General features: G+C 36.0%; 1 long non-coding RNA gene across 1 annotated transcript; it reads right to left on the reverse strand.

Annotated features, from left to right (window-relative positions):
• Positions 1-9,596: 9,596 nt before the first annotated feature.
• On the reverse strand, positions 9,597-17,508 carry LOC111196213 (uncharacterized). Its single transcript, XR_002652028.2, has 4 exons — positions 17,433-17,508; positions 10,657-10,760; positions 9,896-10,006; positions 9,597-9,647 (listed from the first exon to the last, which is right to left on the reverse strand). It is a non-coding gene; the product is annotated as an uncharacterized LOC111196213 (long non-coding RNA).
• Between the last annotated feature and the right edge of the window lie 3,244 nt (positions 17,509-20,752).

The raw sequence follows: 20,752 nt of genomic DNA on the forward strand, positions 1-20,752 counted from the left end.
TTTATGATTAATTGGAAGTTTGTTGTTGTGCTACAGTACTGTTTTCCAGTCTCTCTATGGTATCTTATTTTTGATCTTTACTTGCCCTCAACATAATTTTAAAGGGACTGTGTAAGTTATTATCCTCACAAATATCTTGCTGCTCTCTGTAACTGATGACTCCCATATCACTTAATGCTCCTACCACTGAGAGGGTTTAATGTAGCATGTTCTTCTTCTGAGACATGGAAAGCTCAATTTCATTTGCATTTACATTATTTTTAAATTACGTTTGAAATGATGTGCCTGCCCCAGGGAAAGTGGTGTGGTTTCCACTTTGCTACATAAACATCATGGCACCTTTTCAAACTGTACTGTACATCTTTTCATCCATTGCACCACATAATCAAATTGAAATTTCTGTGTTAAAATTTCACTAGTTACAATAATACTAGATGCACTTTTGTTTTTTACCATTGAATTGTAAGTGTAGAAGGACTTGTTTACAAAAACCTTGAATATTTCACATTTATTCATATTGTTGCTGTATAAAAACCTTTAGGTGTTAAATTTAAGTGGCCAGTACCCCCAAAAACAGTGGAGTAGAAAAGGACCCTGGATTCAACATGATTTACATAAAAAAAAAATGTTGACCTGAAGAGGTTGAAGAGAGAGAATGAGAGAGAGAGAGAGAGAGAGAGAGAGAGAGAGTAAACACATTTTATTTTCAAAGCATTCATCATAGCAAGATAAAGGGAAAATAAATACTTACTCAAGGCACTATAGATCTTTTGTTTTTCCGTCTTATTGTATGCTATGGAAAAAGAAGAAATAGAAATAGGCATTAAATAAGTGTAAACTATTATTTTCATTTAATATTTGATGTGAAGTATGTATTACATTTGGGGGCACATAAATAAAAGAATCACGTATAACAAGCGTCTACAAGCAAGTGTCTCCAAACAGTTTGTACTGGGTGGTGCCAGCTATTTTATTTGTTAACAATCCAAAACATTACAATCGCATGTCTTATACACTATTGCACTGTTTTTCCTAAATTCAGCTCAAAATGCAAGAGTTATTTGTTATTTGTTATTTAAGTGCCTTTCACAGGTAAACAGCACATTTTTACCTGGTTGTCCACACATCTCCATACACAACAGGGGGCACTACACTGTGTATTGTGACTTAGTACTCACTTAACGTTCATTAAACATTTCACATATGTTATACAGTCTCCTCCAAAAGTATTGGAACAGTGAGTCCAATCCTGTTACTTCTGCTGTGGATTAAAAACAGCTTTGCCATTGAAAGTTTTGCCATTAAAAGATAAATATGAGAAAAAATATTATTATCAACATTTCAGCTGTTATTTCCAGGTATTTACATCTTAATATGATGCACATATTAAAATATAGCACCTTTCACATGAACCCATACATTTTTCTTGTGAGCAAATTATTGAAACTTAAAATAGATTAAAGTGAAAGTGAGTATTTAGTTACACATCCTTAGCTTGCAATAACCATCAAATCTGTGACCCACTGACATCACTGAACTTTTGCTTTCTTTTTTTTGTGATCCCTTTTTGGGCTTTCACTGCAGCCTGTTTCACTTCTTTTTCTCATTTGCCTCCTTTATCAGCTTTTTTAGCTTGCCAGTGTGTTGGGTCATTATCTTGCTGCATAATGAATGATCTCCCAGTCAGTTTGGTTGCATCTTTTATCTAATTGACATACTTCTGAGTTAATTGTACATCCACGGATATTACTAAACCAGTGAAAGTGCTGTTAGAAAGTGCCTTGCAAAATTCAGCCCCCTTGAACTTTTTAACCTTTTGCCACATTTCAGGCTTTAAACATAAAGATATAAAATATTTTTTTTTGTATATTTTGTAAAGAATCAACAACAAGTGGGACACAATTGTGAAGTGGAACGAAATTTATTGGATATTTAAAACTTTTTTTAAGAAATAAAAAACTGTGGGGCGTGCAATATTATTCGTCCCCTTGCGATTAATACTTTGTAACGCCACCTTTTGCTGTGATTACAGCTGCAAGTCGCGTGGGGTATGTTTTGCGGTAGTTTTGCACATCAAGAGACTAAAATTTTTACCCATTCTTCCTTGCAAAAAAGTTTTCAGCTCTTTCCACAGATTCTCGATTGGATTTAGGTCTGGACTTTGACTTGGCCATTCTAACACCTGGATACATTTATTTGTGAACCATTCCATTGTAGATTTTGCTTTATGTTTTGGATCATTGTCTTGTTGGAAGATAAATCTCCGTCCCAGTCTCAGGTCTTTTACAAACTCCAACAGGTTTTCTTCCAGAATGCTCCTGCATTTGGCTCCATCCATCTTTCCATCATTTTTAACCATCTTCCCTGTCCTTGCTGAAGAAAAGCAGTCCCAAACCATAAAGCTGCCACCACCACGTTTGACAGTGGGGATGGTATGTTCAGGTTGATGAGCTGTGTTGCTTTTACACCAAACATAATGTTTTGCACTGTGGCCAAAAAGTTAGATTTTGGTTTCATCTGACCAGAGCACCTTTTTTCACGTTTGGTGTGTCTACCAGGTGGCTTTTGGCAAACTTTAAACAGGCTTTCTTCTTGCCACTCTTCCATAAAGGCCAGATTTATGCAGTGTACGACTGATTGACAGAGTCTCCCACCTCAACTCTAGATCGCTGCAGTTCATGCAGAGTGATCTTGGGCCTCTTGGCTGCATCTCTGATCAGTCTTCTCCTTGTGTGAGCTAAAAGTTTAGAACAAGGGTATTTAATTAGAATTCAGTATGGTCCAGTTAGAGAAAATTTCGACAGGCCAAGGTCCGGACCGATTGTTAACTTGTGTTATAATTTAGTGCTATATCCTGTAAGGTTGCTTGAACTGAATAATAATAATAATAATAATAAATGCCTCTCTGGTCAGATTTTGTATACATTCCTCGCCTGTCTCTCTGTCCGCCCGTTCTCCTTTTTCCGCCCGTTCTCGGGCTCACTATCTCTTTATAAAGGCGTTTTTTCATGGCCGCGTCCCAATTCAACCGCAGGAGCAGCGGGACCGCGAAACTGACAACACGGTTTCGATCCCGCGCGAGGAGTGGTGTGTTTATTTATTTATTTTGTCACACTACAGGAGCGAGGTGAGCCGCCTGGCCTCCTGGTGCAAACACAACAATCTCTCTCTGAACGCAGGGAAGACCAAGGAGATTGTTGTGGACTTCAGGAGAACTCACACACAGCACACTCCTCTGTCCATCAACGGAACTGCTGTGGAGAGGGTGAGCAGCACCAAGTTCCTGGGTGTGCACGTCACAGAGGACATCTACTGGAGCACCAACTCAGCACCACTGGCCAGGAAGGCAAATCAGCGTCTCTACTTTCTCCGCAAGCTGAGAAGAGCTGGAGCCCCCACCCCCATCATGACCACCTTCTACAGAGGGGCCATCGAGAGCATCCTGGCCTGCTGTTTCACCGTGTGGTATTGGGCCTGCACAGCATCCTGCCGCAGGACCCTCCAGGACCCTGTATCGTGAGAGCAGCTGAGAAGATTGTTGGCACCTCTCTCCCCTCCCTTCAGGACTTGTACAGCTCCCGCCTCACACGGAAAGCCCTCTGTCTGGCAGGAGATCCCTCCCACCCACTACACAGCTTCTTCATCCTGCTGCCATCAGGGAGGAGACTGCGGAGTCTCGGGGCAAGGACCAGCAGACTGCAAGACAGCCTCATCCATCAGGCTGTGAGGATGCTGAACTCTCGCCCTGCTCTACCCCCCATCCCAATCCTGCTCCCAGCATACACTCACTCAGCATCCTGACCCCCCACCCCCCCACCAATACAGTACTGAACTCTGTACTAAAATACACAAAGCACTGGACCCTTTCCAACGGACTCGCACTAAACACCCAATACCTGCAATACTGCTATACTTGCACTGTCAATACACACTTTAATTCCCCAAAAACTGTGAACTTTAAGAACTTTACACACTCATTCACTTTACCAGCCTTAAGCTATATACCATATACCATATTTTCACTACTGTTATATACTATTTATACTGTCATTCCATCTCAATCACCATCAATATTGCACTATTGTCTTCCGTCTCCCGTATGTTTATTGTGTCTTGTTGTATTGTACATATAGTGTCTCCCACTCTTTTATATTATATATCTATTTCTTTTTTTACTTATATTTATATATCTATTTCTCCCCCACCACTACTGCACCTTGTTTCTGTCTCATGTATGTCTGTTTGTGTCCCTGCTGTATTGTACACATAGTGTCTCACATTCTCTTTTATTATATCTATTATCTGTACTTGCTGTAATATTGGGAAGGAGAGTAACGTAATTTCAATTCTCTGTATGTCCTGTACATATGCAGTATTGACAATAAAACTACTTGACTTGACTCTTATTGCACAGGTGTACCTTGGGCTATAGTTCCAGTTCCTGAAACTTCGCACAGCCATTGAAGAGGAGTGGACAAAAATTCCACAAGACACAATCAACTCTATGTGATGGTAGTTTACTGAACCCCCCCAGATTCTCACAATACTGTAAAACAGCACATTTAGGCGTGGCCTTTTATTGTGGCCAGCCTAATTCAGCATCTTGATATGCTACACCTATGCATATCTCAGCAAAAATGCACCATTGCTGTTTAAACAATGCAGGTGTAAAGCGTGAAAATACTGTTGGTGGTGTGCAAGATAGCAATGAGCATCATGACATGCCTTTCACAGGGTGTAAGATAGGGCCCTAAGTCACAATGTCAAGAAAATGAACATGATTTAAAATTTGCAAAAACATGGCAAACAACAGTTACAATGTACTGAATGGCAGCTTTCATAAGGCTGCATTTTATGTACAGTCATCTAAATTCTACAAATACACAGTAACTGAAGTAAATTTTCAGCTTATATATTCTCTTTATTTTTCTTCACTAATGTATGTAACGATTCTTTTGGAAGACTCCTCCTATGGATGTTTAGAGTGTGTGTTTTAATATTTCCAGATGTATACCATAACACCCTATATAAGCAGATCCCCAAGTTCGGGGAGGGGAGAAAGAGAAGGTACATAAAATTTGGGCAACATCTCTCTCCATGGCTGCCCTAGGACCGCAGCCTAAGAAGATTTTGTCTTAGTCTTTGTAATAAATAATTGTAGTACACCTAAGGCAGTGTTTGCAGTGTCTTCTTTCTCATCTTCAAGCATCTTGGCAGCAAAGAGACAGCGATAAACAACACAACAATTATAAAGGGTTGAATAAGAGAGAAAAGCACTAAATACTTACATTTTCCACGGAAGAATTCTCTCAATTCTTTAAGTGTCTTTGCTTAAAAAAAAAAAAAAAAAGAATATTAAATGAATGTAATACGTCATTGTGTTCAAAATATCACTGGGTGTAATGTATGTTTTGTTCCCTTTAATATAAGCCTTATAACAATACTTATAACTTATAACAATGCTCTTAATAAGCCTTATCAAACCTTCTACTAATTATTATATCCTAAAGTTGGGTATTACATTAACATTTTTAATTGTATTAGGTGTATTAAACATCTTATCTTATACACAGGATTTATCTGTGCATTGGTCCTATAAATGTTGTTCATACATCACCAGTAAGCTCTAAATAAAGACAGTCTGGAATAATTATATCATAATTATGATGTCATGAAGTAATACAGGGTAGCTGGTTATCAAACAGAATTTGGCTTGATAAGTCATAAAAGGAGCACTATTAGGTGTATAATGATGTCCCCTGTTACTGATATTTTACAACGATAGTGTTGTGCCCAACTGAAAAAGCGAAATTATATATATTCTATATATAATATATAGTTCTATATATTCTATATATATATTTTTTAATTCTATCCAATTTCTATTCCAATTTACCCAACCTAAAATTAGGATTCATCCCAATCACTAGTGATCCCCAAAACTAGAAGGGTGAAGACTTTGTGGCTCACATGTGAAGGGAGTCACCGCCTCTTTTCCAGCTGCCACCGTTGCAGCATCTAAGGGACATGGGCGTGGTAGCCAGGGAAGAAAGGGGCCCCGAGTAGTGAAAGGGGCCCATTCAAATTCTGATTTTAATTTTTTTTTGTGATGTTTTTGTTTCGAATGAATTGGGCCCTCCAATTAATTATTTATTAATTAATACTTCAAATACATTGATAAAATCAGCTGAGGGAATGAACTTTAGTCACAGTCAGGCACATAGCAGCAGATTCTGGGCACTGTACACTCTCAATGTCAGTGGGCCCCTATCCATGCCAGTACACAAGAAAAATGCAAGCAATATGGTTTAGTCTGCCCGACAGCGACCAGTGCCACATGTAACATCAGTGAGCCCAGATTGAATGACTTGGGGGCTAGAGACATCATGCTGCCCAAAAAGCAGAAATCAGGTTATCAAAAGAAGAAAGAAAAAAAATAGAAGGCAGAATGAGGGGAGGCAGCTGTTTCGGCTTTCTTTCCCAAAGGTCAACCAAGTTTGTTTGTTATGCAAAGTCCAATTAAAGTTAACGTAGTGCACTCCAGAAAGTTGTTGCTGAGGTTTGTATGCTCACATGAAATTGTTAGCTTAGCTAATAGAGATGAGCAAATCGAGGTAAGATCGAAGGCTGCTGACTGGTAGAATTGCTACCTAAATTCGAGTTGTTTACCTTAAGTTTAAAGTAAGTTATTCTTTTGGTTCAGTGCGTGCGCTGTAGCCTATTGTCTACTAACCACTGAAAGTGAAACAATATTTTTCTGATAATTTCTACTGTACCTTCTCATTACAAAAGTAATGTAACTTATTTGATTTGATTCTGAATGTACAGTTGTCTCCTGTTTAAGAGTAAATGTTTTTATCATTTATCATGGATGGTTTTGTCATGGATCAAACCATTAGTACACAAAGCCAAATGTTTTAGGTATTTAAGGCCAAATGCATAAATACAGGTGGTAAATATAAATTACCACTCATCAATATAATCTGATCTGATGATATCTTAAAACCTGAGAGTGTACAGGGCCCAGAATTTGCTGCTACGCCCCTGCTCAGGGAACTACGACTGCTGATGATCTGGGATTTAAACTGGAGAACTTCGAATTGTTGATCTTCGTCACAGTGCCTTAGACTGCTAGACCACTCAAAGCCCAAAAATGATATTTATAATGCTAATGAGAGGTCTCTCCTCTAAAGTGTGATAAGGGGATTATGAGATTTCAAACAGCTGCATTAAGGAACTGCATGACTGTTTTAAATTAAAGCACTTGTAAACATCAAGGTTTTCAATTCAACTGATTATTTACACTAAATAAGGTGATATTATTTGTCTGTTCCTAGCCATTCTTTTACACTTTACAATGGTATTCATACCCCTTAAACTTTTTCATATTTTGTCACCTTACAACCACAACCTTACATGTATTTTATTGACATTTTAAATGATAGAACCACACAAAGTAGCACATAATTGTGAAGTAAAAGAAAATTATACATTTGAAAAGACATGCAAAAGTATTAAATATCCCTTAAATAAAAAAAAACCTAAATAAAATCAAGTGCAACCAATTGCCCTCAGAAGCCCTTAATTAGTTTAATTAGGCAATAGAGTCTAGGTGTAATCTCATCTCAATATAAATACAACTGTTCTGTGAAGGATTCAGCGGTTTGTTAGAGAACACTAGTGAAAAAAAAACAGCATTATAAAAGACCCCAGGTTAGGCTAGGTTATATTACAGCATTTTCATTCATCATTCATCATTCAAAAATGGAAAAAGAATTCTACAACTACAAACCTAGCAAGTCATTGCCGCCTACCCAAACTGACAGATCGAACAAGGAGAGCACTGATCAGAGAATGAGCCAAGAGCCCCATGGTCACTCCTGAGGAGCTGCAGAAATCCACAGCTCAGGTAGGAGAATCTGTCCATAGAACAATTATAAATCATGCACTCCACAAATCTGGCCTTTATGGAAGAGTGGCAAGTAAGAAAATGTGGCCACTGTTGAAATAAAGACTTAAGAAGTGCTGTTTGCAGTTTGCCACAAGCCATGTAGGAGACACAGCAAACATGTAGAAGAAGGTGCTGTGGTTAATTGAGACCAAAGTTGAATGAACACTGCTCATCACCCTGAATACATCATCCCCACTGTGAAACATGGTGGTGGCAGCATCATGATGTGGGGATGCTTTTCTTCAGAAGGGACATGGAAGCTGGTCAGAGTTGATAGGAAGATGTATGGAGCTTTACAGGTCAATCGTGAAAGAAAACTTGTTGGAGGCTGTAAAAAACTTGAGACTGGGAAGGAGATTCACCTTCCAGCAAGACAATGACCCTAAACATACAGCCAGAGCTACAGTCAAATTTGTTTAGATCAGAGAATATTCATGTATTAGAATGACCCAGTTATAGTCCTGACATAAATCCCATCGAGCTTCTGTGGCATGACATAAAAAATTGCTGTTCACAGAAGCTCTCAATCCAACCTGGCTGATCAAGTTAATTTACAAAGAAGAATGAGCAAAAATTTGAGCCTCACAAAGCTATGCAGATGCACAAAGCTAGTAGGGACACCCTAATTGCAGCAAAAAGTGGCTCTATTAAAAAAAAAAAAAATCACATAGGGGGGCTAAAAACTTTACCATCTCACACCTTTTAGATTTATTTTTGATTAACATTTTGAAAACCATGTATCCAATTCACTATTATGCTCTAATTTGTGTTGGTCTGTCCCTTAATCTCAATAAAATATATTTAAAATTTGTATTGTAAGGTGACAAAATTTAAAAAGTTCAAGGGGTTTGAATACTTTTGCAAGACACTGTATTCCTTTGCTTCATGTATGGTATAAAACTTTAATACTCAAGTTTTGAACTGTTTATAAAGGTTTCCAAGTCGCCTAGATCTGTTCGTTGAAGGAGTATTGGAGGAGCAGAAAGAGTGTGTTGTTTGTCTAATAGGTTGAGTAAACAAATAAAAAAAATTGAATATTGATAAATCTACTAATGATAAATGTTCAAACTTATTTACTCATTCCTGTGCTTCATAAATGAAATGAAATTGTGGTCATGCACCAAAAATATAAATGTAACATTTAAGAACCAATAATATTAGCTTATTTATTAACATGTATCTTCTATTAAAATAATTGTCAATATCAAACTATATGTGTTGTTTACAGAGTTGAGATGATAGTCTGAGCTCAGTGTTTAACTATGTTAGTCTTTTTTCTCTTGTAAACTAATCAACATTGAATTGAATGAAAATATTCATAAATATTTAACCTAAATGTTAAGTCAGTATGATAATGTGATTTTAAATAATATTTTAGAATTTTGTGGTTGGTATTTATTGTATAAGTGCTAGAACCTTACAAAGACAGAATACATTTTTTAACTACAGAAGACACACCTTTTAGTAGATCTAGAGACGTAAAATTGGCGGTGACTGAAAGGAAAGGAGACACACAAAACATGATTTAACCACTGAACAGTTGTATAAATATGATCATTTGTACTGATAGATTTAAGAAGTAGAAAGTAAGAAAGTGTGAAGTGACCCATAAAAGTGATCAATTCCCAAAAAAAGGCAAACTTACTCAGTTCATCTGTTTCAAAGGAGAAAGCACAGGTGTTTGATTCTGATACACCTGAAAGAAAATAATATTTTCACTTTGACTGCTCAGCTTAAGTTTAATATCACAAGTCAACAAAAAGAAATTCATACTTCTTACATTTCTTTATTTAGTCAAAAAATAACTTCCTAACTTCCTCATAACTTTCTAGTTTCCTATTATTTATTATTTTTTTGTAATAATTTAATATTTAGCTGAGAACATGAATGTAATGTTTTGATTGGCTGAAAGGTTAAAAAAATGATTACAACTATTTTACTTACGTGACTGATTACTACAGGTAGAATTTGGCAGTGGTACCGGTCCAGTATAGTCACCATCAAACAACACAATGATAGTGCAGTTTTCATTTAATTTACAGTTGGTACAAAAACCTAGAAAGAGAATACAAATGTTTTACAGAGCACAGTGATGCCTCCCATTGTACACATTCACCTGTCCTAAAAACACTGGAAGAACTGTCATTTGAAAAGAGTTTTTCAAATACAGTATATGGTTACTTTGACCCAGCATTGGGTTGTTTTAACTTTTTTTTGTTCACAGTCTAGGTTCAGTGTTTGTTAGCAATGTTAACCTAGCAATTCCTCTTGTAAAGTAAAAAAGGGACACATCATTTACATTGACTGCATCCAGGGTCAGTGAAAAAAAATCTTAATATATCTGTGAAAAATCTTTTTTTTCAAACAAATAGGTACTGTAACACAAAAAACCCAGTTGGCAAATGAACTGTCATATAAAAGCATTTACTTACTATAGATTAACTGTAAATTTAGATTATTTCAATGTTATATTAAAAACAATCATTTATAATAAAATAAAATAATAAAATATGTTTAAATACTACTACAGTACTAAAGAAAAATAAAATGACCACAAAGAAATTTTAACAGCAAAGACTTAAACAACACAATTTACAAAAATAACAATGTTTTCCTGTTTTCCTCTATATACCCAAGTTATATATAAGCAATAATTGTACATATGTGCATATTAAACAGCTACATAGTGACAAAAAACAACTCACCCAGTGGAGTCAGTCCCGAGAGAATAGTCATGACCACTAAAAGTCCAAACTGCATTCCTGGTATCCAGTTCATTTTTGACTTTACAGACTTTTACTTCTTAACACTAAAAATGAAAAAGAAAAAACACTGTTATGATGATGATTCGATTGAACTTTCAAGAATTAGAGTTATATAATTACTTTTTAAAATTATATAGTATTATAATCTATTTGGAAATAACTAAGCCAATATCTTTTAGTCTGTGCAATTATCAGAATCACATCTATATCTGTACTGGACTTATGATTAGACTGTTGTTCACAACAGTTTATATGCAGTTTACAGTATAAATGTTTGTGCATGTAAGTACATGAAAATATCAGCAATGGCTCACGGTTTCTGTATCAGTGCATCTCTGTGTCAAAAGCTTTTTGAGTCCTAAGAACGCCCCCTTAAAGAGGATCTTTAGACTGCTAAACATGAGTGGGTGAATGAATGAGTGTATGTGGAAGTTACAAACCAAGTCCAAAAAGACATTTTCACCTTATTATACTACAGGAGGGGGCGGCACAGTGGCGCAGTGGGTAGCACTTCCGCCTCACAGCAAGACGGCCTGGGTTCGATTCCCGGCTGGGGCGACCCGGGTCCCTCTGTGTGGAGTTTGCACGTTCTCCCTGTGTCTGCGTGGGTTTCCTCCGGTTTCCTCCCACAGTCCAAAGACGGCACGTTCAGGCTGATTGGAACTTGACTGAAATTGCCCCTTAGGTGTGAGTGTGTGAGTGAATGTGTCTGTTTGTCTGTCTGTGTCCGTCTGCCCTGCGATGGATTGGCGGCCTGTCCAGGGTGTATCCTGCCTTCCGCCCGATGCCTGCTGGGATAGGCTCCAGCCCCCCCGCGACCCTTCACGGATTAAGCGGTTGACAATGAGATGAGATGAGATGAGATGAGATACTACAGGAGAACAGGACTGGTTCAAAATTGGGGTGGTCTCACAAATATAAAACATTTAATTTATTGTGTATTAAATGGGGTGGGGTTGGATTGTTTTTACAAGCAATTTATTATCACTGTCATTAAGCCTTAAATCTTATTTTGATGTAATTTGTACCCGATTCAATATTTCAGTATTTAAGTCATGTAATGAAACAAACTAAAAAAATACAAGTGTATGGCAGGATGGCAGTCAATTTTTCACATAATTGACATAAATGATCACATAAAGGAAGACCAAGAGTTACCTCTGTTACACAGGAAAAGTGTTCCTTCACAGTCTAAATTATTTCAGTGTTCATTTATAATGTAGGAAAAAAAATTAAGCTACCACAGATTTTTCAAGGGTGACCAGTGATCTGAGTTATGTGCATTCAAGGCTCACTAATGCAAACAATGGAGGCCCTTACTTGCATTTAAGATTTACTGCTTTTATTTTGATATCAGACACAGGATACCTTCAGAGGTCTTGTGGAGTTCATGCCAAAAAGGGTCAGAGCTTATTAGCTGGCACAATGGAGACCTACATCTTATTAGGCATATTATGGTTTTAATGTTATGGCTAATTGGAAGTAGGTGTGATTCAGAAATGTTTTTGAGGAACTGCTTTTGACAGTCTTAACAATTTGCAAGTGATTTGCTTAGACGGCTGTAGATGACTCAGGCTTTGCTTATCAAAACATAGGATATCAGATGAGACCAGCTTTAAAAAAAACCCACCAGAAAATAGAAAACCTGTTTATTGGATGTAATTCCTTGCAACAAGCTTCTATGCAAATCCTTTCAGTGTGGGACCTGCTAATTTACTGGTTCCACAAAGATAACACTGTGTCTATGGAAACATAAGCTGTTTTGTTTTATTGTAACTAGGAAACATCCCACTAAGGCTAAAGATACTTTATAAGAGACATTCTTCCTGACAAACAGAGTGGCATTTACAAATATGATCTGCAAACGCAAAGTACTACATACAGTAATTATTGTGGGTGTCATGATGGTAAAATCCAAAATTAAACAACAAATTAACTTTTTTCTACACATTAACTAGTTCAGTTAACTAGTTTCAGAGATGCAAGCTCAGTCCTAGCTAATTATATTGTGTATAATGATATGATCAACCAGAATATAACAATATTACACTGAAATATCTTGAACGGTTTGAGTTATTAACCTGCTAAAAACTCCAGGTTCTAGATGATGATAGAAAGGTATGTGTAATGATTAGGGTGGGTGATAAGCCCTAAAATAACCCTTTCAGGCCTGAATTATGTGCCCAGTGACGGAAAAATATAAAAAATAATAATTATGTGTTTTTATCTGTAATGCACACAAAGGAAGACTCTAATATTCTAATATAAAATATCCTATATTCCTAATATTAAATCATTAATAATTAAAGCTGTTTATTTATTTTTTTACGTCTATTGGATTAGAAGCAAGTCCTTAACATTTTTATTTTAGATTTGATATTGCCCTTTTTGTTCACAAGCCATCCTTAAACATTAAAATAAATACACAGGGTAAAAAAACGTGTTCTAAAATCACACACAGTTAGTAAAATAATAGCTATTGTAATTTGACTCTTTGGCTCTGGTGCTGTTTTTATCTAAAGCAGTGGCCAGGGCTAAGCTACTGTTTCATTGGCTCGTTAATCAGTGTTTTATTTTAGGGGTAGGGGTGTCCAAACTACGACCCGCGGGCCATTTGAGGTTTTGGAAATAAAATGAAAGTTGTCCCGCTATTTTTTTTAATAATGTGAGATTCAAAGTTTGAACGCTAGGTGTCACTATCACATAAACCCAATCTAAAACGCTCCTTATCTCCTTTCCTTCCTTCATTTTGCCTTTATTAAAGTTCCTGAGCTATTGGGAGAAAATAAATCAAAGAAATGGAAAATAGACAGTGGAAAATAGGAGTTTAGGCACGTTTGGGCAAGTTCAGAGGGAAGTGTGTATGTTTAATTTGTCAGGAATTAGTTGCCGTAATGAAGGAGTATAATATTAAGAAACATTAATTTGGAAAATCTTAGTTTACATAACACTGTCAAAGATAGATAAAGATAGTAACTCAAGTAAAATGATATGTTGATGAAAGTAATTAAGAAAATGTATTATTATAGTAAGTAGTATATTTCATTGTTTATTCTGTTTTCTTTGTTTAGTCTGTGGCCCATGTCTGCACATATATTTCTCCTTCTGGCCTCCAACAAGAAAAGTTTGGAGACCCCTGCTCTAGGGTGTCCTATATCCTGGGATAAATTATGATGATGAGCCTCTAAAGCAAGAAAATCTGATAAAAAGTTGTAGTAAGTGACACATATATTGTTGCTCTTTCAATAGAGATGCATTATTAAGTGTCCTCTATTTTGCCCTACTATAGATAGTGTCTCACAATGAGTCCATTCCAATAATTGTGCAGGGTTCTCCTACAGTTTTGCTTGATAAAGTGCCTGGGGCCTTTCTGATAAAAAAAACTAATGGCAAAATGCACATTTAGGTGAATAAATTAATAGTACTTATGACAGAATGTCTCAATTAAGTATTTATTGACTTTAGTTTAAGGAACAAATAGTAATTAATGTGAGTGAATGTGTGAAGTGTCCCGCCCGCTCATCCCCAGAGGTAAATTTTACACAGGTTGCAAGATTGACACACAGTGGCAAGAGACAACGAGTTTTAGTCTGTAGCTGATCAGAAAAAAAAAAAAAAAAAAAATATATATATATATATATATACACACACACATACATACATACATATACATTTCAGTGTCCAATATGCTCGTCTCAATTACTCTAGTGGTGGTGGTGGTAAATTCCCCAGCTATGGTTAGCAACCTTACTGAAGCTCATGATTACCTGTTCAGCAGAAACATAGCTAGCTTACCCTTTTCCATAGCTGCTGCGCACTGTTTGCGTGCTGCTGTCTATACCTGGCAACCCTGAGTGTACTTAACAACATCCTAACAACCATCTAGAACACCTTAGCAACTGCCTAGAAACAACTTATCAGCAATATCAGGTTTGATAGAAACTGCTTAGCAACCAGTTATTAACACCGTAGCAACCACCTGTAATACCTTAGCAGCTTCCTAGCAACACCTCAACAACAATCAGCAACATCTTAGCAACCACCTAACAACACCTTAGCAACCACTGTTTTAGCCAAAATATAGCCAAACATTTTTGGACTTTTGCATTTAGCCAAAAGTCAACAGCATAGAAACCCCTCTTCACATTCTTCAGACAGAAACAGCTTTTCCCGAACCAATTTAAGTTCGTTCATGTTCACTTTCCCTTTCTAGATAATCATTACAGTTTTAAACTCATTATTGTCTCATTATTCATTATTATTTACAACGTTCTTAAGCATTACAATTTAGTAATGTTAATTATACCACAGTTAGTTCCGGCCCTGCAATGTGATTGGCTGAGAGGAGATTAATGAGTGACAATATTAGCTGATAATGTACTGTAACCGAAGCTCTCCATATATTACTCCGCCGCATACAGGTAACCTAGCAACGATGCAGCGCTTAAAACCCAAATGCAATATTATTAAACACCACTGGGAGGCGCTAGATGCTATAGGCACAGTACAGAAATGCCATGTCTCCAATAGGGGGCGCTGGCAAAGACGCGGTCCTACAAATAAATAAGCCCAGCAATTAAAAAATATGCATATTACACACATTATCAGCCTCCAGTATCAGTTTAAGAGTTATTATTAAAATTAAAGCTTAAGTGTATGTATATTCCAGTTAATATAAGGTATTTTAAGCAGAATGTAAGGTGGACTCTGGTGGGCGCCGAAGTAAACAAAACTTTAATTCTTAAAAAAACATTTTCTTTTAGTCAAACGAGCACTGGGCTTTAACCTACACAGATTTCTCTGCTGAAACCGTTTATTTGGTTGAGTAAAGCGCTTCTGTTTATTTACAGTAAACTTAGATTTCAAATTTTTGATAATACAGCTTACAGTGCAGCTAAAGCAGAGCAGCTATGGAACTATTTTAACACGCCGAGTTTTTTATAACCAAACTGATCGCATTTTCTCGTCCTGTTTAACTTAAAATCTTTCAATAAACAATGATAATTGAACTGTGGTATAATAGCAATAATACACTCGAGGTTCATGCTATAACCTGTCATATTGGCACTGCTGTGCTGATCTTCGGCACTCTTCAGCCGCTTCGACGTGATCAACTCAGCAACCAAAATAAAAAAGCCATCTGATCCATTCAAAGAACATCTTAGACACATCAAACAAAAACAAGGATGATATGAAGTATAGAACAAGTGTGTTTTGGAGCTTAAATAAATTTTCACATTGTCAATTTCCAGTTATTGATCTAAAAGTCCAAACCATCTAGAGAAGTGCTTTCACACTGGAAACACCTAGCAACATCCAAGCTACTATTCAGTAAGGGCACATTAACAACTATCTACTAACACCTCTGACAGTAACCAGAAATAATACATTAACCAATTTGCAACATCTTAGCAATCCCCAGAGTTTGCCCCCCTCTACTGACAGTAACAGCCTCCACTCTACTATAAAGGCTTTACACTGGATTTATATAAAACTTACTGTTAAGATGATTTGATTGCATTCAGCCCTGAGAGCCAATAAAATCAGTAAGGTCACGTTCTGATGTTGGATGATTGGCCACTCCAACTCATTTCAAAGGAACTGGATGAAGCTTTATCTCTCCATGGAAATCATTTCCACTGTACACAACCCACTGCTTGGGGAACGCATGTTTTTTTTTTAAACTTATGGGTTGCGTCAGAGTGTCCTGTTCTCTTGGCAATTCTTTACATACTGATTATTCAAGCTGCAACTGAACACATGCACCAGCAGCTAAACCCCTTCAACGAATAATTATATATGGACCTTTTTCTCACTTTGGGGAGGAATTAGTTGTTTTCTCTACTATTATAAGGCATTGTTATTAGATTAGATAGATAGATTAGTTTACTTTAGTTTTGTACAATGTTTAATAAAAACAGATCACATGAATTTAGCTTACATCCAAGCCAAATCTATCAGTAAACAAAAAAAATCATTCAAGCCAACTAGTTTGCAGGCTTTCTCATTACCTAAATAATCCAAGGATGGGGCTTTTTTAAAAAGCAAGTCATTAGCTAAGTATTCAAGAGCATTCAATAATAACTTCAAGTGATACAGGACCCAAGTCAACATCCGCCACCTAACCAACAGCAAGAGCAGACAAACACAAAAAACTACAAAAAAAACCAAAATGAGAACAAGAAAAACAAACAAAATAGCAAAGAAGGAATGGAAATGCATGCTGTATTTACAGTATTCAGTGTAGTTCATAGTGATAGACCATGCTGCCTTGAATACCTAATTTTATTGGGGCTCATGTTTTAAATAATAAAAAGGTTGGTCTTTTAGATCAGATGAGAATGCCTCCAAAAGAATGATACTTGTTACAGATTGGTGCCAATGAATTACTGAAGGAACTTTGTCTGTTATCCAGATACTCAAAATACAATTCTTAGCATAATACAGAAGAAGTTATTTTAAGAATCATCAGTCTAAATAAAGCACATTTTAGTTTTTAAATGTATAAAGTTGTCAATATAAAATTCTCGTAAAAGAGAAATGGTCTATATATATTTTTGCTGGAAGGGCTCAACTGACACGCACCTTAAACTACCTTAAATTAACATTTCATGCCTCTTAGATTTGATTTGGATCATACAGTTTACTTCTGTTAAATTAACTCAAACCCCTGTATGTCAAAATTAATTTTTATGTTATTAGGATATGCCTCTTACCTGTTTAGGTGGAGTTTAGTTTTCAGTGACACAAGCAGATTTCAGCCAAGCCTGCTGTAGCCCGCAGATTCTGACCAGGATAGCTTACACTGTTAGCGATAAGTAAGTACATAATTTGCATGTGTGACATATTTCCTATAAGCAAACACACATAAGCAGGGAGTCTGATCTCTGGATGCAAATGATCCTGAAAAAGGACAGTTGATCCATTGGCTCAGCGGATTAAACAGGAGTTACAGTGGTACATTTACCTGAAAACATTCTCCTTCTTTCTTTTTGTTCAGTTCTTATTCTTAGACTCTTTATACAGGCCAAAATAACAGGAACACTGTATGAAAGCAACTGGTATATGAATTCCTCAAAACTATCACACATTCACACATTAGAGCACACTTACCTTACTGGTCTGATGTTTTTATATATTATTCTCACTTAAAAAGAACAGTCTATCCTGTATCTGTGAATATTCACTGCTGCTATATTTGTATTCTATATATTCTTATATTGCAAAGAATACACGTTTATATTAATTTAGAAAGAACAATGGTAGTGTTAACTTCAGAAATCAGTATTTGGTAAAATAGCTTTGAAATAACTTTGATGCACAACATATACACACCCTCTAAAATGACCCGCAATCCTTTTCTATGTTACTTCATGAGCGTTTCTATGATATATTTTAGCAATAAATTTAATTAACTTGTTTTTATTATAGAAATCCTCAGCTATACATGAAGTTATATAGAAAATCAGTGTGACAATGGGTCATTTTTGACCCATGTTGCGCATTAGAGTTGTAGTGATACAAAAAGGGCTTTTACTCAAAAACTAAGACAGGAACAAATAAAATTAGGATGTATGATGATCAAAAACTAGTTCATTGTGAAATACCTTAAATTCCGGATGACTGAAATAATTTATTGCTAAGATATATCATGAAAACACTCAGTCATACATTAAGTTACATAAAAATTAATGGGTAATTTTTAACCCATGTTGCACAATAAAGTCAAAAAAGACTTTTATTCACAAAGTAAGAAAAAATAAAATAAAGATGTACTAGGATAAAAACGAGTTAGTTGAGGAATACCTAGAATACTAAAAGATTAATTTTTTTTAATGTATTAATTTATTTATAAATCTCAGTGTTCCCCAACTCTGAGGACAGTTTTATGCCAGCAGGAGAATGTTTCATACCACATAGCTAGATCAATGAAGGACCACCAGATCAAGACCCTGTAATGGCCAGCCCAATCTCCAGACCAGAACTCAATTTAAAATGTAATTAAGAGGAAGATTGATGGACATAAGCCATTATACAAAGCTGAACTGCGAGCCAGGAGTGGCATAAGGTCACCCAGAAGTAGTGTGAAAGACTGGTGGAAAGCATGCCAAGACACAAGAGAATTTTGATTAGTATTTCACAAAATACTGATTCTTTTGGTTTAGATTTTTTTTATAATAAAATAATATAATAATAATATCATTATTTTATTATTATATTTTTTGTTATTATTTTGACCATTTCTCATTTTCTGTAAAAAAAACGCTGTAAATGACTAAAATATTTTACTACAAATTTGAGAAAAATGATGTCAGTATTGTATAGAATAAAGCAACATTTCTTTTCATAAATATACCTATAAATAGTAAAATTAGAGAAACTGCTCTCTTAAGTGGTCTCTGTTTTTTCCGGAGCTGTACACATGACTCCACAGGGGGCTGCTGACTCTTTTTAGTAAAATTTTTGTACATTTATTTAAAAATAAGTTAGTTAAATATTTATACAATACATTCTTTTTTTTAACCAGGTAATCCATGTAAGCATTCTCATTTGTTTATTCATGTTTTTACAGTTCTGTGTTTGACCACTGCCAAGTCCCTTTAAACATTTTGGCTGAAAAGGTTCTGTGTATCATTAGAAAAGGTTGTTTAAGTGGATCTCTTTTAGGAACTACACAATTATTTTTAGAAAAGTTCTTAATGTCACAGAGACATTATAGGAAAACAAGTCAGGTCAAGAGGCTTATATTGTTGTGTCATCTGTCATTTTGTTTATTACATACCCCTAGGAACATGAGCAACATAGAGCAGCACTACACAAGGCTATATAATGTGCTCATGCAAACTTTCATGCAAACAAATATTTGCATGCAAAACAGAACTCGAGCAAGTCAATAACGTACTATAAATACAATGCATATAGCAAACTTTAATAGATGGTAAATAGACAGAAGAGTGCAGAAGCAACACTGTTGTACCTGGAGTAATACAGTGGTGTGAAAAAGTACAACCCCCCTACAGATTTATTTTGTTTTTGCTTTTTTGTCATCCTGATATTTTTCCGATTATTAAACAAACTTATCAAAAACTAATTAGCAAAGCAGGCCCAGACCATCCCACTACCACCACCATTTAACGTTCAGTATGATGTTCTTTTTCTGAAATTATGTGTTAGTTTAACGCCAGATGTGACGGGACACATACCTTCCAAAATGTTCCACTTTTGTCACGTCAGTCCAAAGAATATTTACTCAGTCTTGGTGATGATCAAGTTGTTTTTTTTGGCAAATTTGAGATGGCTCGTTGTGTCCTTTTTGGTTAGCAGTGTTTTTGCCTTGGAACTTTCCCCAGAGAAGTAAAGTAAGGCAAGTGATACCTGCAGTTCTTTAAACATTATTCTGGTTCTTTTGTGACCTCCTGGATGAGTTATCCATGCCCTTTTGGAATAATTATGGTCGGCCGCCCACTCCTGGGAAGGTTCATCAGTGTTCCATGTTTTCTCCATTTATGAATAATAGCTCTCACTGTGGTTCATTGGAGTCCGAAAGCTTTAGAAATGACTTTGTAACCTTTTCCAGACTGAGATTTCAATGACTTTGTTTTCTCATCTGTTTTTAAGTTTCTTCAGATTGCGGCATAATGTGCTACTTTTTTGTTGCTTTTCTTTTAGCTGCTTCATGTTGTCAGACAGGTTCTATTTAATTGATTTCTTGATTCTACAGGTCTGGAAGTAATCAGGCATGGTTAGGTTAGTAGTAAAATTGAACTCAGCTTTCCAAAAAGTGTGATTCATCACAGTTCATTTATGGTGGGGCAACACTTTTTCACAAAGCGCTAGATTGGTTTGGATGGTTCCTAGTTTATAAAGTGCTTTTTATACTTACTCAGTTTATGTTTGTCTGACATTAAAGTTTGTTTGATAAAAAAAGAATTACATGACAAAAATGCAAAATCAATAGAAATCTGGAAGGGGCCAAATACTTTTTCACACCACTGTAGGTATGTAACACAGGTATGTAAGTATAATGTATTGGTGA

Source organism: Astyanax mexicanus, chromosome 1 (genome assembly GCF_023375975.1).
Source record: "Astyanax mexicanus isolate ESR-SI-001 chromosome 1, AstMex3_surface, whole genome shotgun sequence".
Lineage (NCBI taxonomy): Eukaryota > Metazoa > Chordata > Actinopteri > Characiformes > Acestrorhamphidae > Astyanax > Astyanax mexicanus.